General features: G+C 36.2%; 1 protein-coding gene across 1 annotated transcript in view; it reads left to right on the top strand.

The window, feature by feature from the left end:
- Positions 1 to 9,897: 9,897 nt before the first annotated feature.
- The window catches only part of HDX (highly divergent homeobox), a 181,590-nt gene continuing 165,297 nt past the window's right edge, over positions 9,898 to 26,190 (top strand). Inside the window, exon 1 of the mRNA XM_029241093.1 lies at positions 9,898 to 10,009. The gene's annotated coding sequence lies outside the window, so the exon portion shown is untranslated. The remainder of the gene's footprint in view (positions 10,010 to 26,190) is intronic.

Below are 26,190 nucleotides of genomic sequence, written 5' to 3'. Positions count from 1 at the left end.
TATATCCAGAGCTGTGCACGTGTCACCACAACCAATTTTAGAACATTTTCATCACTCCAAAAGGAACCCCCACCCACCCTGTATTCACTAGCAATCACTCCAATTCCCTACAACCACTCTCCCCACCAGGCCCTAGCCAACCACCAACAATTTATTTTCTGTCTCCTTGGATTTGCCTATTTCGTACATTTCATGTAAATGGAATGGTATAACACGTGGTCCTTCGTGACTGACTTCTTTCACTTAGCATGATGTTCTCAAGGTTCATCCATGTTGCAGTAATTTCATTCGTGGGAACCCATTCCATGGCAATAAAAGCATTTGTGCTTCAGGACAGATGCTTATTGTAGAAATTTTCATAGCCATTAAAAAAAGAAAAAGAAGAAAAAGAAAAACTGGAAATGGTGAGGACGCTCATGAACAGGAATGGAATACACACACCATGGAATATTATGCAATAGCAGAAGGATGCATGGGTGCCATGCCAGTTGCATCGGAGAGAATTGCTTAAGCTAGAAAAGGGAAGATACAGAAGAATGCATATTATATTCTAACCCAATTAAAATATATAAACTAATTTAAAAATTTCTCTTGATTTAGGCCTTATGCCTGAAACTGAGACCTAAACTGGGTTCAAAGATGGCAGAATGAAACCCTTGAATGCTGTTAGTCCTACTCACAAGCTCCATTGAACCTAAAAAGTATATGAGAACAGCCCAGACAAAGGGAACATCTGAAAGAGGGTGGTTTTTTGTGGTCACCTACTTTTCTTCCTGCAGAGGGCTCCAGCCAGGTGAGGAGGTTGCCTTCCTGGGCTTTTGCTTTCTACCCCCATAAAGGCCTGCCAGCATCTGCTTATGCCACACACACATCAGTCAGCAATCCTGCTCCTCCACAAGCCCTGTCTGCCAGGGTCACTGCCCAGGGCCTGGGAGCTAAAACTTGCTGGTCCACACTAAGGGAGCTCCCTTTTTGGTGCCTGAATCTCAGGTTGTGTGACTTCCTGCATTTGCAGGATCCAGGCCTTTACCATTTATATCCACTTAGGAGATTTCTGTGGGCAGGCCTGGCTATGGCTTCACCCAGTATGTGTGTAGATGGAGAAAGATATGGACACACACCAGGTTGTAACCATGGGCTCCGGGAGCAAGTAGGTCGGGGGTAGAAACCTGGTGGTAAAGGAAAGACAAGAAAGGGAAGGGAGTGTTAATAATAAAAGAAAAAGAAAAAACAAAGAGGAACCACATACAATTGCATTTATGCATCTGGAGAAAATTCTACATATTTTAAGACATATATAAAGAAATTAAAGATTAAAAGGACAAAGAAAATATATATGCTACTTGGCTAATTTTAAAAGGATTAACACAGAAAATGCCAGCTACCTGACTGCAAGAAGGACTCTACTCTTCCTTCCTGTTTTCCATATCTCACCCCTGGGAAGGGTTTTGTGTGGAGGACTGTGAGCTCACAGGCTGCCATTTGGCTCCCTCTGTGTTCCCTTAATGCAGCTTCCTAGAGCGTATTAGCCACCTTCCTATAAAATTCTACCATGAAAAATTGAAATTAAGCATTTCCAGTCAAAATAAGGCAACACAATGATACAGTGCCCTCATTTTTTCCTGTTTCTTATATCTTCTCTAGTCAACAAAAAATCATCATTTACAGTAAATTGAATTTCCCAGTTTTATTGCTGAATTTGCCAGGTTCCAGTAAATTGATTGTTAAGTAAAAGCAACAATGAACTGCAGGGAAATCTCGAGCATATGTGTCTGAAGAAGAATTGTTAGCTCTTATTCCAAAACTTCTTGATTAATTGAGGTGAGAAATTCCAGGCTCGTATGAGTGGCTCAAAAACCATCAGAGTGTATGATAACATCACAAACCCCAATCTTTCTAGCTTTCTTCTCTGGCATTCTCAAATGTTGAGTTTCTATCCTAGATGTCTTACCTCATTGTGGTAGGTGAAACGGTGCTCTCCCAAAAGGTATGTCCACTCAGAACCTACGAAGGTGACTTTATTTGGATAAAGATTCTTTGCAGATACAATTAAGTTAAGGATCTCTAGATAAGGTCATCCTGGATTAGGGTAGGCCCTAAATCCAATGACAAGTGTCCCTAGAAGAGAAGGGAAGGAGAAACACAGATAAAGGTGCTGTGAAGATAGAAGCAGATATTAGAGTGAAGTGTCTACAAGCCAAAGAACTCCAAGCATTGCCAACAACTAGCAGAAGCTAAGAGAGAGGCATGGAATGGATTCTACCTTAGAGCCTCTAGAGGGAACCAACCCTGTGGACTTGATTTAAGACTTCTGGCCTCCAAACGGTGAGAAAATTAATTTCTGTTGTTTTAAGTCACTGTGTTTGTAGTAAGTTGTTACAGCAGCCCTAGAAAACGAATACACTCAGGGTCTAAATATGGCTGTTGCATCGCAAACATGACATCTGACACCATCATATTCAATGCAGAAAGAGAACAGGACAAGGCAGAATTTTATTTTTTATTAGTGGAACTTTACTCCCCTTTCGTCTTATTAGCCAGGTCATGTGGTCATCACTGGCTGCAAGAGAATTTGGGAAAGTGAATATTTGGCAAAAAGGAGTAACAGGAGTTTGAAAATGTAGGAGAGTGTGGGGGAGAGGGAAAGGAATTTTTAGTTATCAACAATGGCTACTGTCATTTAATGAGTGGGGACCAGAGATCCTAAAAGCCTTTTAATAAGCATCTGTTGAGACACACTGGAGATCAATTATGAGTTATTCCTGCAGGCTCAAACCTGACTGTCCTGTTAACAAGAAACGGGAGGGAGGGGGGCAGGAGGGGAGGTGGATGGGTGGGCAACTGACAGCGACTGCTACAATGTGAGAACGGTGCACTGTGGGAACCTATACATTTAACATTGTGTTTTGATTTTTAAACTATTTCCTTCATACTTTGAATCAAGAGAGTTTAAAAGGAGGACACTTTATTTTAATTTTCTCATCAATTTTTGGTGCACAACTTCTATTGGAGATGTCCGTAAACTCCAAAATGCCTAAAAGTTGTGCAGCAAAAAGTGAAAGAGACATAAAGAACATGAGCAATCTAGAAAAAAAGCATTGAGCTTCTGGTTAATGACATCAGCTTGATCAGAGAAATTAACCTAATTTGAAATAGCTTAGAAATTAGTTTTTTTTAACCTACCAAGCCATATTGTTTAGAGCTGTGTTCTGAACTTATACAGGAAGGTTTCATCTGTATCAATAAATAGTTGCTTTGGTTAAAATGAATTGGTAAATGAATTGCTTACTAGTGGGAAAAGTTTAAACAGGAAAAATGAAAGTTGAAAGCACTTCCTTTGGTGTATGCAGCCCTATACTGACCCAAAATACACTGCGAAATGTTTTATTTAGATTCTACCTACTGAAGAATAGTAAATTTTTTGCCTTTTATTAGTGGAATTCCAACCTGGAAATTTCCTCCCATTCAACTCCACTAAACCAAATCCTAAGAGACCAAATCCACTTCTACCTTTAAGGCATTTTCTTAATTCCTATATGACATGATGCAGAAGTCAGTAAAGTCTATGTTGGAATGAACTTTAGTAGTCACTCAATATAAGTAAGCCTTCATTCCTGATTGATATTCATTATGTGTGTACATTCCCAATGATTGAGGCCTTTTGACTTTACAAAGCAGTCCCTATCATTTTTGAATGCTTGAATGTAAGCTGAAACTTGTCTCCCTGTTAGTTGCCTGTTTTGGCTTTGGTTTTGCCTTCTGGAGAACCACACAATAAATCACATGTGTTTTTCCCCAGTAGTCTTTCAAATATTTGAAGATAGTTATATTCTCTCCAGATCTTCCCCTCTTTAAATTAAGCAACCTCAGTTCCTGGAGCCTTGCCTCATATCATATATTTTTTAGGTGCCCCATCATTCCTAATTGCTCTTCTCTATATGCAGCTGTTTGTGAATGTTTCTTTTAAAATGAGGGGCAATCAACTGAAAAGAGCAAATGTGTCTGATCAAGGTAGATGATAGTAGAACTTCCTTGCTTTAGATGTTTTTTCTTAATGCAGTTTGTCTCAATTATCTTGCTTAACATCTATGGTATACTAGCTCATATTGAATTTATAACATTTTGAAATAAATTATTTCCCACCTTAGGTATTTATTGCCCATCCTGTACTTCTGCAACTGATTTTTGTAAACATAAATGTAAGACTTACTGTTGGGCCCTGCCAAACTTATTCTTGTTCCATTTGTATGTTGAGTCTTTTGAGATCTTTGAAATCTTGGTTAATATATATGCTTTAATTATTCCTCCCAGATTGTTTTCATCTAAAAATTCAATAAACATGGATTTAATTAATATATTGTGAACAGGGTAGGTATGTATTCCTAAGCCATGATACTAGAAACATCTCTGACTTCTGAATATTTGTTACTCTAGCATAAATTATACCATACAATCTATGCTTTCTTATATCCATTCATTGAATAAAAAAGGCTCATTGAGTGCCTACTACATGCCAGGTATGGTTCTGGATACTGGAGCTATAACAGTAAATAAAAAAGATAAAATCAGTACCCCTTTGGGGAAAAGCAAAATGAGCAAGTAAGCAAATTATGTGATTTCCTACAGTGGTATAAGAAAAATAAAGCACAGCAGGAGGATAGAGGAGATAGAGAGTGATTTGAGGATGCTATTTTATTTATTTATCTATTTTTAACATCTTTATTGGAGTATAATTGCTTTACAATGTTGTGCTAGTTTTTGCTTTATAACAAAGTAAATCAGCTATACATATACATATATCCCCATATCCCGTCCCTCTTGTGTCTCCTTCCCACCCCTCTAGGTGGACACAAAACACCGAGCTGATCTCCCTGTGCTATGTGGCTGCTTCCCACTAGCTATCTATTTTACTTTTGGTAGTGTATATATGTCCATGCCACTCTCTCACTTCATCCCAGCTTACACTTCACTCTCCCTATGTCCTCAAGTCCATTCTCTACGTCTGCATCTTTATTCCTGTCCTGCCCCTAGGTTCTTCAGAACCTTTTTTTTTTTTAGATTGCATATATATGTGTTAGCATACAGTATTTGTTTTTCTCTTTCTGACTTACTTCACTCTGTATGACAGACTCTAGGTCCATCCACCTCACTACAAGTAACTCAATTTCATTTCTTTTTATGGCTGAGTAATATTCCATTGTATATATGTACCACATATTCTTTATCCATTCATCGGTTGATGGCACTTAGGTTGCTTCCATGTCCTGGCTATTGTAAACAGAGCTGCAATGAACATTGTGGTACATGACTCTTTTTGAACTATGGTTTTCTCAGGGTATATGCCCAGTAGTGGGATTGCTGGGTTGTATGGTAGTTCTATTTTTAGTTTTTTAAGGAACCTCCATACTGTTCTCCATAGTGGCTGTACCAATTCACATTCCTACCAGCAGTGCAAGAGTAATCCCTTTTCTCCACACCCTCTCCAGAATTTATTGTTTGTAGAGTTTTTGATGATGGCTATTCTGACTGGTGTGAGGTGATACCTCATTGTAGTTTTGATTTGCATTTCTCTAATGATTAGTGATGTTGTGTATCTTTTCATGTTTTTGTTGGCAATCTGTATATCTTCTTTGGAGAAATGTCTATTTAGGGCTTCTGCCCATTTTTGGATTGGATTGTTTGTTTTTTTGGTGTTGAGCTGCATGAGCTGCTTGAAATTTGGAGATTAATCATTTGTCAGTTGCTTCATTTGAAAATATTTTCTCCCATTCTGAGGGCTGTCTTTTCATCTCGTTTATGGTTTCCTTTGCTATGCAAAAGCTTTTAAGTTTCATTAGGTCCCATTTGTTGATTTTTGTTTTTATTTCCATTTCTCTAGGAGGTGGGTCAAAAAGGATCTTTCTGTGAGTTATGTCATAGAGGGGATGCCATTTTAAATAGATTGGTCCCTGACAACACATCTGAGGAGGTAAATTTTAGAAGACAATCTGAGTGGAGAAGTGTGCTATGTGGAGATCTGAGGAAAGACTTTTCAAAGAAGGCACAAGTGTAACATCTATAAAGAGGGAACAGGCTTTCCAGAAAGAGGGGAGTGGAGTGGAGGCAAAGGCCAGTGTAACATAGTGAACTAGGGCAGAAAAAAGTGGTGGAAAATAACCATAATAAGGATTTAGAACTTTATCGTTAATCTAATGGGAAGCATTTGGAGGGCTTTAATCCGGGGAATGATATGATCTGATTCAACTTTGTGAAGACTATTTTAACTGATGATAAAAATAAGTATCAATATTAAAGAAGGACAATATAAGATGATAGGAAATCATGTACGATGCTTTTGTATTGGTTCGATCTAGAAGTGACTGGTGTAGTAGTAATGGTGGAAGTGAGGAGTGCTCATCTTTGGAGCGTATTTTTGAAGATACAGCATACTGGTGGCTTGAATATGGAGTGTGAAGGGAAAAGAAGAATGATCAATAGTTGAATTTAATTACCTCTTTTTGTACTCTGGTTTCATATATGTCTTCTCGTCATTTGGGCTATAAATTTTTCAAGGGTAGGGAAGCTGCCCTTCTTTTTCTCTCAGATCACCTCAGTTCAAGTTATGCAGTAGGTACTTAATGGATATGTTAATCCATCATAGGTTGGTCATCTCTGAATTCTCCACTTTCACCCTTATCATTCCTTCTTTGAAATGTCTCAACTTCAATTATTTCTCTTTATTTATGCTCTTAACATCCTGATCTCACCCCAAGTCATCTAGAACCTGGATTACTACTACAGTTATCTAACAGACCTCTCTCACTACAGCCTATCCCCAATCTGATTCAAACTGCAAATTGATGACTGACCAACCACTTGAAAAATTTTCTTTCAGTCATTCATTCAAAAAGTGCTTACTGATTTCTCTACTTTGTGTCCAGGACTCTTCTAGATGCCAGGTATATAATAATAAAACAGACAGAAAAGCCCACTTTCATGGACCTTACATTTTCAATAACTAAAAATATAGAGTATGTTAGTAATAAGTGTTATAAGGAAATATTAAAAGTGAAGGGGTATAGGTAGGTATAGGGAGTGTTGAGAGGATCACAATTTGAAATATGGTTACCGTGCAACCTCCTTAAATTTTAAAGAAGTTACTTTTTAATCTTCAAACCATAAATGCTGGAGAGGGTGTGGAGAAAAGGGAACCCTCTTTCACTGTTGGTGGGAATGTAAGTTGATACAGCCACTATGGAGAACAGTATAGAGTTTCCTTAAAAAACTAAAAATAGAACTACCATACGACCCAGCAATCCCACTACTGGTCATACAGCCTGAGAAAACCATAATTCAAAAAGAGTCATGTACCACAATGTTCATTGCAGCTCTATTTACAATTGCCAGGACATGGAAGCAATCTACGTGTCCATCGACAGATGAATGGGTAAAGAAGATGTGGCACATATATACAATGGAATATTAGCCATAAAAGGAAATGAAATTGAGTTATTTGTAGTGAGGTGGATGGACCTAGAGTCTGTCATACAGAGTGAAGTAAGTCAGAAAGAGAAAAACAAATACCATATGCTAACACACACACACACATATATATATATATATATATATATATATAGAATCTAAAAAAAAAAAAAAGTGGTTCTGAAGAACCTAGCGGCAGGACAGGAATAAAGACGCAGATATAGAGAATGGACTTGAGGACACGGGGAGGGTGAAACCTAAGCTGAGACCAAGTGAGGGAGTGGCATGGACTTATATATACTACCAAATGTAAAATAGACAGCTAGTGGGAAGCAGCCACATAGCACAGGGAGAGCAGCTCGGTGCTTTGTGACCACCTGGAGGGGTGGGATAGGGAGAGAGGGCGGGAGATGCAAGAGGGAAGAGATGGGGATATATGTATATGTATAGCTAATTCACTTTGTTATAAAGCAGAAACTAACACACCATTGTAAAGCAATTATACTCCAATAAAGATGTTTTAAAAAAATTTTTAAAGATATAAATGGTCTGCAAAAAGATCAGCTGTGCTATTCTTTGGAATGGCATTCTTTCCTTCAGAAGAATTCAGGAAAAGAATAAAAATTAGCTGGTCTGTGAATTAAATCCATAGGATTGATTTCATAAGCATGGGGTTTGTATGAAAATATATCCAAGAGGTTTTCTCCTGTAACCATTTGACACTATAAACAGTTAGTTAAGACAAAAAGAATCAGCTAGAATATTATTTTCTCATGTGGGAAAAACATATCTGTTACTTGTTATTTAAGATATTTCCAATGAGTTGTATTTTCTTATTTGTCCTCTGGGGCAGCAACAAGCTTATTTCCTCAGTATGTTAAGACTGTCAAAATAAAGGAGCCATTCTGGCAACATTAAAAAAAAATTAAAGAAGTTACTTTTTAAAGAAGTTACATAAAATTAATATATTTTAAAGAGGTTACATTTGAGGAGAGATGTGAACCAAATGAAGAACTGCGTCCTACAAAGTTCAGAGGGAACAATAGTGCAAGGGCCCTGATGTGGTCATGAATTTAACTTGTTTGAGAAATGGAGAAAAGGCTGGTGTGAGTGGAAAGTTAGTGGCAGAGTGGCTGGAAGTGAGGTGAGAGAGATGGGAAAAGCCAGATCATTTAAGACCTTGGGGCTAATTTGTATTTTGTAGTATATGTGAGTGGAAGCCATTGAATAATCTGGAGCTGGGCATGATCTGACTTTTGTTTAAAAAAAACACTCAAGCTGCTCTATAAGTAATCGACTAGAGAGTTCTGATGTACCCTGCCCTAAGGCCTTTGGTGGCTTTAAAAAAAATCAAAGTTCTCTGCCTACTTTCAAAGGCTTTTAGTATCAGTCTGTCCTATCTCCCACTAGTCCTCAACATACACCCTCTATTCGTTAGGCTGATTTCATCATGGACCTCCTCACAGTTTATATATATATATACTTTTGCCCATTTCTTCCCCTTTAAGACAGTGTTTTCCATCCTCTCTTATCCACCATTCAAGAAATAGCTCAAATTTCAATTATAACATACAATGTTTCCCAACTCTCCTCACCTCACTGATGTTTTCAGTCATTAACGATGTAACTCTTGTCTGTAGTTCATGACTACATGACTGAGCACATGATCATGTACTTTATTATATTGTTGTGAAAGTTTAATGTGTGCTAGTCACATCTTCCGAATGATATTATAAGTTCTATAATAGCAGAGGACCAATGAATTCTACATCTCTCATGGCATCCAGCATATTTTGGGAGTGTATCAAGTGTGTTAACTGATGTAACATATGGCTTGAGGGTTTTTTTCCTGTAATGGTGATTACTCAAGTAACTTCCAGCAGAACAGATATTAAGGTTAGGTGAACAGAAGCAATAATTTAAATTTCTTCAGTCACCAGAGTCAACTGGAGACAAAAAACAGTACACTCACTCTTATCGACAAATTCTAAAGGCTCAGTGGACACCTTCTTGATTTCAGTAACACTGAATATACATTTGTCAATTGAACACTGACAACAAAAGAACTATATTTCTGTATGTTATCATCTGATTTTGGCAGCGTGCAACAATTCTGCTGCAAGCGAATCTCAAGTCGGAAGACCAGGCAGCACCTGCTCAAATGGCTGGCATATAACTACTATAGTCAGAGGGATGCTGGGCGTTCACTTCTACTCAGGAAGGGAGAGGTACAGAGAGGCCTGGCTTTGGATGCAGCTGATATGTGCTGGGAAGAGGCAGCCCCACTGCAGGCAGCTATTTCTCCTCCCCCCTCCCCACTCTTGGGTTCTGGGCTGAGGCCAGGGACTGTCCGGAGCTGATCTCGGCTCCCATTGGCCGCTGTCTTTTGTGACGTCACGATCATGATGAGAATTGATGATCGGACACGCTGATTTCATTGTCTGAGGAGGCAGTGGAGACCCAGGAAAAATCTCGCTGAATACGCCTGCCCCAGCCCTGGCTTGATCTGGGATCCTCTGATCCCTCCCGTCACTGCACCACGCCCGAGGTAAGCACCCAGCATGGGTAGGTGTGAAGGGCGAAGGAGGGCGAGCAAGGCACCGAGCTAATGCTCTGCCCAGTGGGGGGCACGGAGGTTCAGAGGCCTAAAGAGGCTGCCAACAAACTGGTGCGGCTTTGGGGGAGCCAACTGCCTCTATCCTCCGAGTGAAGCCTGGCGGCAGCGTGAGATTAAAAACGAGATGAGGATAGGGATACAGTAGACACTGGCAGAGAACGAAGGACCTTGCTCCGAGAGAGTGCGACGTTTGGGACGCGCTTCTGGCCCCTGAGTAGGAGGAAGTGGCGCCTCTGCCTCCGAAGAAAGGAGGGGGAGTGAATTCTAACACATCTAGATTTCACTGGACTGCAGATTTCTTACAGCCCTGCTCAAACGCGCTGGAGGTGCTGCGCCTGCGCAATAACAACCTCTGCGGGGAGGTGGGGGTGGTAGGGCGGAGTTCGTGGCAAGGAGTATAGGCGTGGAGTTTGCGTTTGCGCATGCGCCTTTTCCGTTTCGCTAGAGGGGGTTGGGCTGAGGTCTGTCTGGGCAGAATATGCGAAGGGTTGGTAAGTTGGCCTTGTGATGTTTCAAGAGCTAGTTGATGGAAAGAATCTGCCAGTTACTTTGAATCTGGCCTAATGAGCATATGCAGCCCCAGAGTGGGCCTGAAAAATGTAAGAAGGCAAATTCTTAATCTACAGTTATCAGGTTTAGAATAATGGAAAGAAGTCAGGAGTTTGGAATAGAAATTACTGAGATGAAAAACCATTTGGAGAATAGAAACACTAATTATTCAAGTGAATCCAACTTTTAATCTTCAAGGAACTCTGATTTGGCGTGCCGCTCAGTGATTTTTGAAACAAACTCTTTGGAGAGACTCAGAGTAAGAAATTTTCCTTTCTTGTCTTTTTTTTTTTTTCCTTCTTGGAAAGGTTTCTTTTAAAGCTTTGGTCTTGGTTTCAGGTTTGGCGCTAAGTCCTTCCTTCTTCCTCTGTGTCTCTGTTAGAACCACCAAGGTCAAATCCTATTTTGAGAGATCCTGTACGACTCCCCTTCATTGGGAGGGGCTATATCACTCGGCAACCATGAGGAGCATCCTGCCTGCCTGTCCTTGGTAGAGAAATTGTATAGTAGTGTTAATACTTCTGCTCCACTGTCTGATCATGAACTCCTATTTTACAGAGGAATCTGGATTTTTCTCCATTTCTCATAGTTAAGGGATTATCAAGTTCTGGTGAGTTTTCCTTTGAAAGCCTCTCCTACCATTTTTCCCTTATTTTACAGCCTAGACTTTCATTACCACCCATCCAGTCATTCCAGGAGCCTCCTAGCCAGCCTTCTAATTCATCCTGTCAGACTAACGGCTTGATCACTTCCTTCATCAAGTCATTTTTCTCCACCAAAATACTATTGGCTTCTTATTTTCTATTGTTCCAAGCCCAGTTACACTTGGATTGCAAAGAGCTTTGTAATCTGACTTTATTATACCACAGGAACCTTACCTTAGTTTATTTCTCAGTGCACAACTCTCCCTAATGTCGCCAGAACAACCTACCTCCAGAGCTTTGCTCCTTGTATCACTACCACTCCCTTCACCTAAGATGCGCTCTCTTTGCCTATTCACGTCTTACCCACTTTGGAAGCTCAATTTAAGTTGCACCTCTCTGTAAGTACCTTCCAAGTCTAATCCAACCATTATTAAGCTCACCTTTTCTAGAATTCCTACATCAGTTCTTATATTTGTCACTTTCTTATAGCCTGCCTTATACTGTCTTCTTACTTTTAAATTTTATTGTGTGTGTGTGTATGTATGTGTGTGTTAGACTAGACTCCTCAACTGGATTTTAAACCTGTTCTTAAGAGTTGGGACCATACCATCTACTATATACTTCTTTATCCAAAGCATCTGGATGACTATTTGCAATATCTACAGCTATATATGGTCTTTGTTTTCCAATTTCTTGGGAAACAAAGTAATACAGTTATCGAAAGAAATGTATATATGTGAAAACTTATTCATCATTAGTCAAGCAAGGGACCCTCCAGTGACTGAATAAATCTCAATATGATTCAAAGAAAATGCAATACAGAAAAAGACATCTCTATATATTGGGTAGCCTGCAAATATGTTCTGTCCTGAAAAATAAGACCAAGGGAACATTACCCCAGAAGTGGTTCTGTGTGTAATTTTCTCCGTTTGAAAAATACTAAGACATTTTCCATTGTCTATATTTCTCTTTGATAACATTTCATTATGCATCTTCTCTTAAATCCACTAATTATTCACACTTTTTATTACAGGATGTCTTGCGTTTGCTGCTTTACATTGACTGTCACTGATAGTTTTCATCTTGAATCAGAGCTAATCATTGTGATGGCTGTCATAATTGCTATTTTATAATATATCAGTTGTCACTTCCCTACCCCTTGGGCTTCAAACTGCATTGTTCCATGGAGCTCAGTTTTATTTGAAAGAAAGTGAATGTGGTTTAATACAGAGGCTTTCTACAGATTTCACTTGGACTGCTGCTTCATTTTGAGGCACCATCCCAATATCCCATCAATGTTTGAGGTTTAGGAACATGGATGAAAAGCAGTCCAAAAGGGTATTATATTCTGTAAATTTGAAAACTATTGTCATAGCCTATTGTAAGTAAATTATGAGTATTTTAAATATATATATTTAATTAATTCTGCTTTCAAAATTGTATTCCCAGAGGGAATTATATTTTTATGTAGTGTAATCCCCGACAAGGTAAAAATATTTGAATTGTTGATTTTGATTTTACAGTGGAGTCAGTTAGCTAAACATGAAATTAGTGGTGTCTTATACTTGCACTGAGTACACTCTATCTAGGCATAGTGATTTGGAAGTAAACAGTGAAAATTCTAGAGACATATATTCTGCATACAAAGGGGACTGGAGAGGCTAGTGTATTCAGAAACTGTCACTGACTGAGACCTTTCTAGCCTGCACAAAATTTCAAGACAATAAACTGAAACTTGTCTGTACAAATGGAATCATCCTTGTGCCAACTAGTAGCAAAATTGCCTGGATTAACCAGAGATCTAAGTACATGGCAACTGAACAATTGGCATTATATTGTCAATCAAATACTATACATCTGACATCTGTAAAGAAATCTACAACAGCAGAGCTGTCTTACCTTCTTGATCTCCTGTTGTTTTACATGAGACTTATGTCCAATTGGGTTGATCCTTAGAATCTTTAAATGTGTTACTTGTTAGAATGGCAAAAATTGAGAAAACACTTTCTTAGCCTCTCTTCCCTTGGGGTTGGGGGAAATTTATTTTATGGTTCTTAAAACAGCCATGGAAACATGTGACTTACATGCCCTGGGTAGGCATTTTTCTCAGGTAGACAAGAATGGTGCTTGTCCAGGGTCATACAAGTAGTAAGTGGCAGAGCCAGTACTTCAAAGCAAGTGTCATTCTAGAGGCTTCATTCTTAACTACTAGGTTATAGGCTGGAGAGCTAGAATGAGGCCCTTCTTCATTTGTTTTCAAAAATTGTGTTTGTGTGTGTGTAAAATTTCTCCCTGACTTACTCTCTTTATGAGTCTGTAATGCCTATGACATTTTCCTTTCTCTCTCAGTGGAAATGAAAATTTTGAACAGATAGAATGACTTTTAAGAGAAAGGGATCCTTGTTTTGACTCCAGTGCCTTTGGTGGCAGAAGGCTTGTAGACCCATACACTATTTTTCTATTGTCAAGTACCAAGCAATGGTGAAAGTGTTTCTTCATTGGGTTTTGTGAAAGGATAGATCATAACTTTTCTCCAACACTAATATATTGCTTTAATATATTTCTTTATATATTATACTTTCTTACTTGGTTAGCTTGGTCTACCTACAGTGTGCTTCATGGATGAAATAGCTATGCCATTTAGGAAAGTAATTATCCCAGACCCATTCTCCAAATAGCTTTGCCCTTTCATAGAACAATCATTTATTGTGTTGAAATCTCCTCAACAGAGAAACAATTGGAAGAGATCTGAGGAATTGTAAAATGTGGAAGAAGAAATATATTCTACATTAATGGGAAGTATTACATTAGGTATAGAATGCTCAGACTTTACTCATCCCCACTATTCTAAGACAACATGAAGTTATTTTTGAATATGTATGTAAGTTATTAAAATAATCAGTCAAGCATTTTAATTAGAACCTAGAGGCTCACTTTTATCACCAACGAATGCTTAAGAGATGCTAAAGGTCATTTTTGTTTTTGTTTTTCCCTTTTTGCAATTAGTAGTACTTAATGTAGAGAGAGACTACTTTTGAACTCAGTATTGGTTGTGATTTGGAGCCAGTTTACTTATCTGGTAGGGTTTGGTGCATCTGTGTCTATTAAATCCTTGCAATTCAAAGTGTGTTCCATGGAGTAGCAGTATGGGCATCACCTGGGGACTTCTTAGAAACTGCAGAATCTCTGGCTCCACCCAAGACCTACTGAATCAGAATCTGCATTTTAATAAGATCCCTGGGTGATTCATATGCACATAAGAGTCTGAGAAACACTGATACAAAGTGAAATATGAATTCTTGTACAACTTAAACTTTTTAAGAGCTGGTAGTTATAGAAAACTCTGAATTTCCTTTTGTCCATTTTCACATGTGTAAAGTAATATGTAATCAAAGTATTATCTGGCTAATATACATCAGTTTTGCTCCATTCTGGAGTCAACATTGTCTCTTTGAGAAGATAGCTACACCTATGTGATGGGTAAAATTGTTAAGAGTGACTGAACACACTTATTTTGTTGATAGTAATGACCTTACCATTAAAATGATATTTATCCTAATTACTTGACATGTCAACAGTGTTACAGAAGAGTATAGGTTTATTGGGGTCACTGTTACTAATACCTTCAAGAGGAACTGTATTAGTTTTCTATTTGCTCCTGTAATAAATTACCACAAACACATGGCTTTAAACAACACATGTATTATCTTACAGTTCTGGTGGTTAGAGGTCTGAAAGAGGTCTCACAGGGTGAAAATCAAAGTGTCTTCAGGGCTTTCCTTTCTGGAAGCTCTAGGGAAGAATCTGTTTCCTTTTCTAGCTTCTAGAGCCTATCCACATTCCTTGGCATGTGGCCCTCTTTCATCTTCAAAGTCAGCAATGTCTGATCACATCTTTCACTTTGCGTCACTGTGACACTTACTCTTCTGCCTCCATCTTCCACATTTAAAGATAATTGTGATTACACTGGGCCCACTAAAATAATCTAGGATAATCTCTTTATTTTAAGGTCAACTGATTAGCAGCCTTAATTCCTCCTTCAACCTTCATTCACTTTTCCCATGGAGTCTAACATATTCACAGGTTCCAGGAATGAGGATATAGATACCTCGGGGTGCAGCGGGGTAAGGGTCAGCACAGGAATTGATGGCCTTTTTGGCTGATAAAGGAAGCCAGCCTCTAATCTTGTTATTGGGATAAGTAATTGGTCAGTGTTCAGGGAGAATGCCATCTAAACATGAAGATGGCCACTTACAAGAGAGGCCTACAACCCATCCTTCCCTCATTGTCCTCAGAAGGAACCAACCCTACCAACACCTTGATCTCAGACTTCTAGTCTTTAGAACTGCAAGACAATAAATTTCTGTTTAAGCCACCATGTTTTTGGTACTTTGTTATAGCAGCTGTAGCAAACTAATATAGTCAGGGTAGTCCTTTAGTTGATATTTAAGTTGATATCATCCTCAAAAGCACTTATTTATTAAGTTTGTGTTCTTTAATATTCTAGGTGTTGGATAAAGTGAATTAGGCATCAAAGAGTTTATAATACACATTAGACATTTTTCATAAAACAAGTTCTGAAATACATCACATCTCTGGCCCTCAGTTTATTCAACCGTGAAATGAAGGCATGATCTTCATAATACCTAAGGATATCCCTAGCTTTAAAATTCTATGATTTTATTTATTAATTAAATTTTAAGAAGTTATTAAATCCATATATTAATAAAAAGTATTAAGCACAGTTAAAATTGTGTTAATGTTCTCTTCAGGAAACAGTATTTTAATAAATACCATCCCTGCCATTCATCACCCACTTCCTAACCTTCAACTTTAAAAAGAAGTAATAAAAATATTATTGAGAAACACCTTTGTTCTTTTGACTCTCTTGACTCCTTTGAAATTGGTTTAAGACTTAGATTCAGAACACAGTAAATTAATAGCTCTCTATATGCAAATATATACTTAATAAATAAAATTTTAAGTGACTAAATTAAAATATCTTTGGTAATTCACTTATATATTGGCTGCTTTTGAGAGCAGTGACTTGGAGAAGAAAGGGTTATTTTGCAAAAAGTGTTGCTCCGACTTCTCACTACTGCAAAGTATATTGAAGCAATATGTGTTCTGACAATTCACAAATGAAGCTATAGTTTCCAAATAGCCTTGAGAATATTTTTGCAAATTGTTATCTGGTTACCTGAATTAAATATTAGTGGTAAAATAACAATTGCTGAATATGGTCATGATTAAACCTTGGATAGTATAGTCCATGTCTTCAGATCTGGTCTGATTAACACCAGTGAATAGCATTGTGATGAAATACACAGAAGCACATTTGTTATGTAACAATATCTCATTTTGTGCTCATATCCAAGTGAAACACATGACTAGGCAGGAGAAATGCAGTGCTGACAAAAACATTAGGGGTCACTATTTATCCCATTCTTCAAACATATATATGTCTAAGATTTGGTAATAACGTATGTTTTCTATCTTAATGTCATAGGCTTAACATAGGGTGGTGTCTCTAAAAATTGAGGTCTGCAGACCCCTAGGGGTCCAAGGACGTGTTCTCAGAGGTCTGCAAGTTTTATGAAAATTTTTAAATTTGAGGCTTTTATTTCACTGATAATCTTGAAAAGAAAACCTCACAATCTGCATGTGTTCACTTACACACAGAGCCTTTCCGCCAGGTATAATGATAAAACTTCTCTTTTATAGTCATAAATCACAATTAAAATACATTTGATGGAATGAGTTGAGTACCTTAAGGCAGAGTTCCTCAGACAGAGACGCAAAGGTGGATTTGGACAATATAGGAAAGATTTTGTTTTTGATTTTGTTTTCTTCTTTTAAAGGAAGAAGAAAGATAAGACTTTACCTATGACTATCAGATTTTAGTTGCAATCCATGAGGCTTTTAAACCACTAAGCAGTACTTAGTCTATTAAAATTATTGTAGGGATAAATTTATGCTTCCACTATTTGATGAATTAGATATGTGTGTGTGTTGGTTCAGCACTATACATTTGTGTAATTATATACTGTTACCTACTTACCACCAGATGGGGTGCTTTGAGAAATCTTCCCCCAACCCCCAAAGAACAGGATGTATACTTTTTCCCCCAAAGTTTTTGCAATAAAATCAGGAATGGAAAGTATGAGAGTCAAACAGTCCATCTCTTTGCTTCTAGGTAAAACTACCCTTAAATCTTAACATATACTATGTAAATCTAACTCATAAAACACCAAAAGAATATCTAGTTTAAGTGAATAAATATGGCTTTAACATTTTAAAAACAAATTTTAGTTACCAATGGAAATTCTTGCTGGGAGTGAGAGAAGAGGTAGGATAGAGTAGGAGAGAGTTGTGTGGATGACAGAAAAAATTAAGAGAGAACTAATAAGGATAAATTCACAGTATGGTGAAATTAAAGAGGCATTATTTTGATATAATGAGTAATTTATTAACAATCAATTTTGCAATGTGCAGCTATGAGAAATTTTATAGAGCTACCCTCAATAGTAAATTAAAATGCAACCTATATTTAAAGGTATTAGAATGTTAATTGCAGGATGTTAGGGGTCAGTGCTTATGGCGGTGGAATCACTATCATGAGCTAGTGAAAGAAATGATTTGCTTGCATGATTTGCTTGGGGCTAGAAATGTAAAACAGAAATAGAATTCAGTCACAAATATATATGGATCAAGGTAGTATTTAACTCATCAGGAGATGCTATATATCACTGGTCATTAATTGTCATTTATTCTGTTTAAGTGTATGCATGTGGGATTGTATGAAAGCAGAGCTAAAGACAACAGGAAATCAATTATCCGATTGAGGCCCTGTTTATGCTTCTGTTGTCCAACTGATTATCTGTTTGAAGTTGATCTTTCTTATTCTGTTATGAGTTTTGACATCTGAGTGTTTGATAAGGTATTTGTAGTTTAAAGGTATTTTATTATTTTAACATTACCACTTTGTGATAAAAGCAAGTGTCATTAAAAGCTAACAAATTATTATAATTGATGAAAAAATCTGAGATTAGTATATCTACTTGCCAGTGATTGTTTTTGAACAAACATTCATCATCTTTGAATTTAGACATTAGACATGTGGCTATAGAGATATATGTCACTGTAGATATATCTTTTCATCTATTTATATGAAAACTTTATACATAATATTATCTTGGAATTTGTGCCCCTGTCATTATGAATATATATTTAGCTTTCATGTAGTTGGAAAATATGAACGTTAATTATATAGAATTCTTAAGTGTTTTTTAGAGTGAGGTCAGTGTACAATTTCTTTGTGCCCTGAGAAAGTTTTCTGGGTTGTAGTTAAAATTTCCTGTTTCATGTTTCCACCTAAGTGATAGAGGACAATTATACCTCTAAAATGGAAGATAAGAGATGTGTGCAATGCATTTCAGTAGTTATAGCCCAATGAACAAATAGTGAATATCCTTTTATAGTATTTGAATAGATGCAATGCCTGTTACTTGACTTTATGCTTAGAAGATGTTGAAATTTATTTTTTGCAATATCTGCAAATTCTGGCAAGTTCATTATAAAATAACTAAATAGAGCTGCCGTTTGTAAAGATGAGGATCATTAAATGTAAATGATACATTAAAGTGACAGCTTCTGAAAACAGATTTACCATAAATTCTTTTTTTTAATAAAGTTATTTATTTATTGGCTGTGTTGGGTCTTTGTTGCTGTGTGCGAGCTTTCTCTAGTTGCAGCAATCAGGGGTTACTCTTTGTTGCACTGCGCAGGCTTCTCATTGCGGTGGCTTCTCTTGTTGTGGAGCACAGGCTTTAGGTGCACGGGCTTCAGTATTTGGGTCATGTGGGCTCAATAGTTGTGGTTTGAAGGCTCTAGAGCACAGGCTCAGTATTTGTGGCACACAGGGTTACTTGCTCCGTGGCATGTAGGGTCTTCCCAGACCAGGGCTCGAGCCCGTGTCCCCTGCATTGGCAGGCAGATTCTTAACCACTGAGCCACCAGGGAAGTCCACCATAGCAATTATTTTACATGTATTCAAATTTCATTAAATTCAAAGTGTCAGTTAATTATTGTATATTTAATCAAGCGTTTGCTAAATATTACATTAAAAAGTTAGGCAGAGGCACCTACATACATGGACACCATGCCCATTGGTGTTGTGCTTAAGTTTTTCATTCTCCAAAACTTTAAAAGATCAAACTCTCATTACATAGAAGAGGGTCAAGATCTGTCTTCCTTTTGCCATGAGAATATATTAATGTATGTTTCCTTTATTTGAGGTTTATATACACATGATGTGGGAGTGGTTTGGTATATGTTAAATTAATTATTACTTGTAGGAATGACAAGTTGTTTACATAAATGTTTACAATTAACAAAAATAACTTTTGCATAGCACATTATAGTTTACCAAGTATTTTAATTAAATAATTCATCATGTGAAGAAGAGTAGGACAGATTTTATAACTTTATTTTCCAGATGAAACTGAGGCCCAAAAGGTCAATTATCTTTGCTAAGGTCACAAAACTAGCAAGTAGTGAAGCTTAATAGAAACAGAGATGTCCTCACTCCTAACATAGTGTTCCCACTCCACCACTCCAAAAGGCCACCTGAACTTCTGCTTACAGCTATGATGAAGTAACAAGAACAGGGTTTACCCTCTCATCTTAAATATCTAAAAACAAAAAAAAAAAACAGCAAAAAATATGTATGAAACAGTGGATTTTGGACATTTGACAAAAAGCACAGGACCACGATGTTTTGAGAGAAGGGAAACAAATAAGATAAGCCCTGTGAATGTCCCAAGTCACTGCCTGGAGAAAGTATCCAGACCACAACCAAGGGAAAGGGAACCAAACAGCCTGGAAGTCTCTCTGAGTTGAGGAGACAGAATTCAGAGTTCACAGAGGACAGGGTGACTAGAATTTGAGGTATAGAGTACTGGAGGGGAGAACGCTCACAGGAGAAAACTGCACATAGATAGAGCTCTGGAGACTTGTAGAGGGGCCCCTTGAATCTTTGGCTGAATACTGATCAACTCCAGTGTGTGAGAAAACTATTGCAGATGGGGAAAGAACCACTAGAAATGATCAGGCAAGCAATCCTCAGAGCTCACATAAGACGAGGAATAGTTTAGGTTTTCAACCACCGGGCTGGAAAACTATATTTCATGGAATATCTAGGAAGGTCCTCAGAAAGGTATTATTTTAGTAATGAGACAAATTAGCCCTAGACTAAAGGAAATTTTGGATTTGCCTAACAAAGCAAACCTCAGATGAATCAATTTCCAAGTAATTTAAATATATCCCAGAACAAAGTTCCAAAATATTTAAAGAATATAAAAACATCCAGTATCCAAGAGCATCATTAGCAATATCTGCCATTAAATGAAAAACTACAGAAAGTATGCAAAGAAACAAGAAAACACAGCTCATAGTGTGGTGAAGAAATAATTTAAAAAAACAGAATGAACAATAATAGAGTTTAGAATTAGTAGAGAATGTAAAAGCAGCTATTAAAACTGTATTCTCTATGTTCAAGAAGGTAGAGGAAAGCACAAGCCTGATGAGGAAAGAAATGGAAGATTTATTAAAAGATCCAAATTGAAATTCTAGAGACAAAAGTAAAACTATGGGAAAAAAAATGAATGGACCAACAATGAGCTGTGAGACAATATCACTCAATGTAATATACATGTGTTTTGAGTCCCAGAAGGTGAAGAAAATTATTTTTAATTAACAGTTGAAAATTTTCCAAATTTGATGAAAACTATGAACCCACATAGTCAAGAAGCTTAACAACTTCTGAGAAGAAGAAAGCTAAAGGAAATGGCTCCAAGGCATCTCCTAATCTAACTGCTGAAATCCAGAGAAAAAAAGCTTAAAAGTATCCAGGGCAAAAAATATCACCTTTATGTACAATTACTTTGGGGGAACAAACATTAGAATGACAGGAGGCCACTTGTTGAAAACAATGCAAGTCAGAAGACCATGGAATGACATGTTTAAAGCACTGAAAGATTAAAAAAAAATCTGTTAACCTAGAATTCTATAGCAAAATATCAAAGCAAAACAAAGGTTTTCTTACTCATTCCAAAGAAAAAAAAATGCACTGACAGCAGAAACACACTACCAAAAATGTTCAAGGAAATCTTTCAGGCAGAAGGAAAATGATACCAAATTGAAATTAATTTTTCTTCATTATTATGTTTTTGTTTTGTATGTAGCCTGTAGAGAATTAAAGAAAATGAAAGACATTACTACAGTAAAGCTCCTTGCATTTGCACCTAAAAAAAGAACTTTGGACCTACACAATGGAAGTAAAAAATATGTAGGTAAATATGTATGATTTTTAATTTTTGAAAATCACTTTCAAAGATAACTGTTTAATTTTTTTAAATAACCATTTATTGGAGGTTTTATAACATATGTAAAAGCAAAATGTATGACAACAATAGCACAAAAGACAGTAGAACAGAAATACAGGTATACTATTGTAAGATACTTCTATTATATGTGAAGTAGTATATATAATATTATGATAAATTAACTTGATAATAAATTAAAGGTGTATACCATGGTCACTAAAACAACCATTAAAATAACACGACAAAGAGGGATGAGCTAACCAAGAAGATAAAATAGAATTATAAATAATGTTTAATTAAAATCAAAATAGAAAAAAGGAAAAAAAAGGAACAAAAAACATATGAGGCAAATAGAAAACAAATAGATTGTATCTAAGCCCACCCATATCAATAATTATATTAATTTCAAAATGGTCTAAACATACCAGTTAAAAGGCAGGTACTGTCACATTAGACTTTAACTCATCTATAAATGTCTACAACTAACCCACCTAAGTATAAAGAAATAGATATGTTAAACATAAGTAAATGAAAAAATATATACAATGAATCTAAATAAAGTTGACTATATTCATATCAGATAAAGAAGATTTCAGAGAAAAAAAAATATCAGCAGTAAAGAACATCATTCATATTGATAAGGGGATCAATTAATTAAGAGAACATAAAAATCCTAAATATTTATGTACCTAATATCAGAGCTTCAAAATATATGAATCAAAAACTCTTAAAAGAGACATGAGAAACAGACTAATATACAATTAGAAATGTTAACAGCTTCTCTCAGTAATTGCTAAAATAAATAGAGAGAAAATTAATAACTGTTTAAGACTTGAACAACACTTTCAACCAACTCAACCTAATTGAATCCACCCAAAGAGAGCAGAGTACACATTATTCCCAGAAGCACATAGAAAATTGATCAACATGGACCATATTTTGGGCCATAAAACAAACCATCAAAAGTAAAAAGTTGAAGTCATATGAGGGATGTTCTCTGATCATAAAGGAATTAAACTAAAAATCAATAAATCAAAGATATCTGGGAAATCCCAAAATAGTTGGAAAGTAAACAACACAGTTGTAGGTAACCAATGGGTCAAAGGAGAGCCCACAAGAGAAATTAGAAAGCACTGTATAATCAGTGAAAATGAAATTGCAACATATCAATATATGTGGAATACAGTTAAATCAGCACTTAGAGTTCATTTAGAGCATTAAACACTTGTAGTAGAAAAGTAGAAAGCTTGAAAATCTGTTACTTGAGCTTCACTTTAACAAACGATAACTAGAAGAGCAAATTAAGCCCAAAGCAAGCAGAAAAAAGTAAATAATGAGAGCAGAAATAAATGAAACAGAAAACAGTAACAGATACAAACTACTATATATAAAACAGACAAGCAACAAGGATATACTGTATAGCACAGGGAATTAGACACAGTATCTTGTAATAACTTATAATGGAATATAAGCTGCAAAAATTCCTGAATCACTATGCTGTACACCTGAAACTAACACAATATAGTAAATCAACTATACTTCAATTTAAAAAAATAGAGAAATGCAATGAAACCAAAACATGGATATTTGAGAAAAGGCTGTACACAAAAAAGAGAGAAGACACAAATTACCAATAACAGGAATGAGAGAAAGGATATCACTACAGACTGTACAGACATTTAAAAATATACTAATGGACTATTAACTTTACGCCTATAAATAAACAACTTAAAGTAAATATATATATTCTTTGAAAGACAGAAATCATCAAAGCTTGTTTGAGAAGAAATACAATAACTGAGCATTTTATTAAAGAACTTGAATTTGTGATTAAAAATATTTCTTTTAAGAAATCTCCAAGCCCAAATTACTACACTAGTGAATTCTACAAAACACTTAAGAAAGATAAAAATTTACAGGTTCGAGATCCCTTGAAACAAGTTAAACTCAAAGGAAATCATGCCCAGACACATTATAATCAAATTGTTAAAAATCAAAGATATAGTGTTGAAAAAAGCTGGAGAAAAGCAAAATACATAGGGAAACAAAGATTTGGAAATGACCGTGGATTTCTCATGACAAAACATGGAAAACAAAGTCAGTGGAAAAACCACTTCAAAAATATGGAAAGAAATGTAGCCCAAAAGCCAATGAATTAAAACATTACAAAGACATATTAAAATAATAAAAAAGAAGTTGGAGAAAGGGGAACAGCAAAACAAAAACTCAGAAGGACAAACAGAAAACAACTAATAAAATGGTGCACCCAAATCCATCCATATTAGTAATTACGTTAAATGTAAGTGATCTAAACACACTAACTGTCATACTGTCATACACATACTGTCATATTGGGTTTTTAAAGCCCAACTGTATCCTACTTATAGGAAATCTACTTTATATGTAAAGACATAAATTAAAATAAAATGAAAGAAAATTATATACTATGACAGGTTATTCAAAACAAAGCTGAAGTATATTCATTAGTGTCAGACAAATTAAAAAACAGAAAAAGGAATAGTATGAGGAATAAAGAAGGGGTATTACATAATGAATAAAGGATCAATTCACCAAAAATATGTAACAATATTAGTTGAATATGCATCTAACAACAGATCTTCAAAATACATAAAGCAAAACTGATACAATTAAAAGTAGAAATAGACAAGTGCACAATTATACTTGGGGACTTCACCTTTCCTCTTACAGTAATTGATAGAATAAGTCAGGAAATCAGTAAAGATACAGAAGATCTGAACAACACTATTAAGCAACGTGACCTAATTGACATTATTAGAACTATCTGCCTAACAATAGCCAAAGATACATTCCTTTCAAATGTTCATGGAACATTCTTTAAAAGAAACCATATTCTGCCTGTGCCATAAACTTTAAAAAATTTAAAACAGTTGAAATAATATAAAGTATATTCTCTATTCATAACCACACTAAACTAGAAATCGATAACAAAGATATCTGGAAAATACTTAAATATTTTAAACAATAAAGAGGAAAATTAATATTTTGAACTGAATGACAATTAAAACACACCCTGTGTCATGATAGTTTTTATTTGTATTTCCCTGATAATTAATGATGTTAAGCATCTTTCAAATACCTGTTGACCATTTGTTTGTCTTTTCAGAGAAATGTCTGTTCAAGCCCTTTGCCCATTTTTAATTGGATAATTAGTTATTTTGCTATTGAGTTTTAGGTGTTTCTTATATATTTTGGAAAGTAACCCTAATCAGATATATGGTTTCAAATATTTTCTTTCATTCTGTAGGTTGCTTTTTTTTTTTACTCTAGTTGATTGTTGACTGTCCTTTGCTTTGCAGAATATTTTTAATATGATGTAGTCCCACTTGTCCATTTTTGCTTTTGTTGCCTGTGCTTTTGGTGACGTATCCAAGAAATTGTTGCCAAGACCAAAGTCCAGAAGCTTTTTTTGTATGATTTCTTCCAGGAGTTTTACAGTTTTGGGTCTTATGTTTAAGTCTTCATTTTGAGTTGACTTTTTGGTGTATGGTGTTCACACCTGTTGGGAGGCCTATTATTTAAAAAACAAAAGATAAAAAGTGTTGGCAAAGCTGTGGAGAAATTGGAACCCCTGTACATTGTTGGTGGGAATGTAAATTAATGTTCAGCAGCTATTGTAAGCAACATGGAGTTTCCTCAAAATGGTTAAAAATAGAACTACCATATGATCCGGCAATCCCACATCTGGGTATATAGTCATCCCTTTGTTTCCATGGATGTGGAACCCATGGATAGGTGGATACAGAAGGCCAACTGTAATGGACTTGAGCATCCTTGGATTTTGGTATCTGTGGGGGTTCCTGGAGCTAATCCCCCAAAGATAGCAAGGGACAACTATCCAAAAGTATTGGAATCAGGATCTTGAAGAAATATCTGCATGCCCATGTTTGTTGCTGCACTATTCACAATAGCCACAATATGGAAATAGCCAAGTGTCCATCGAAAGATAAAGAAAATGTAATATATACATACAATGGGATGTTATTCAGTCTTTAAAGAGAAGGAAATTCTGCCATTTACAACAACATGGATGAAACTGGAGAACACTATTCTAAGTGAAATAAGCTAGTCATGGGACAAATACCACATGATTCCACTTATGTGTGCTATCTAAAATAGTCAGAAGCAGAGAATGCAATGGTGGTTGCCAGGATGGAGGGTGAGGGAAATGGGAAGTTGTTATTCAGTGGGTAGATAGTTTCAGTTATGCCAAATGAAAAAATTCTAGAGACCTGTTGTAGAACATAATACCTATAGTTAACAATACAGTATTGTGCAGTTCAAAATTTGTTAACAGGGTTAATCTCATGTTGTGTTCTTATTACAGAACAAATAAACAATGGGACACAAGGAAACTCTGGGAGGCGTTGGATATGCTGATTACTTTGATTATGGTGATGGTTTCACTAGTTTTTGTATAAGGCCAAACTCATCAAATTGTAGACATTAACTATTGTGCAGCTGTATGTACATCAGATATACCTCAATAAGGCTG

Source organism: Monodon monoceros, unplaced genomic scaffold, assembly GCF_005190385.1.
Source record: "Monodon monoceros isolate NGI ecotype Baffin Bay Population unplaced genomic scaffold, NGI_Narwhal_1 Super_Scaffold_22, whole genome shotgun sequence".
NCBI lineage: Eukaryota > Metazoa > Chordata > Mammalia > Artiodactyla > Monodontidae > Monodon > Monodon monoceros.
Note: the sequence above shows the minus strand (reverse complement) of the source record. Positions and strands in the feature narration are given on the sequence as shown.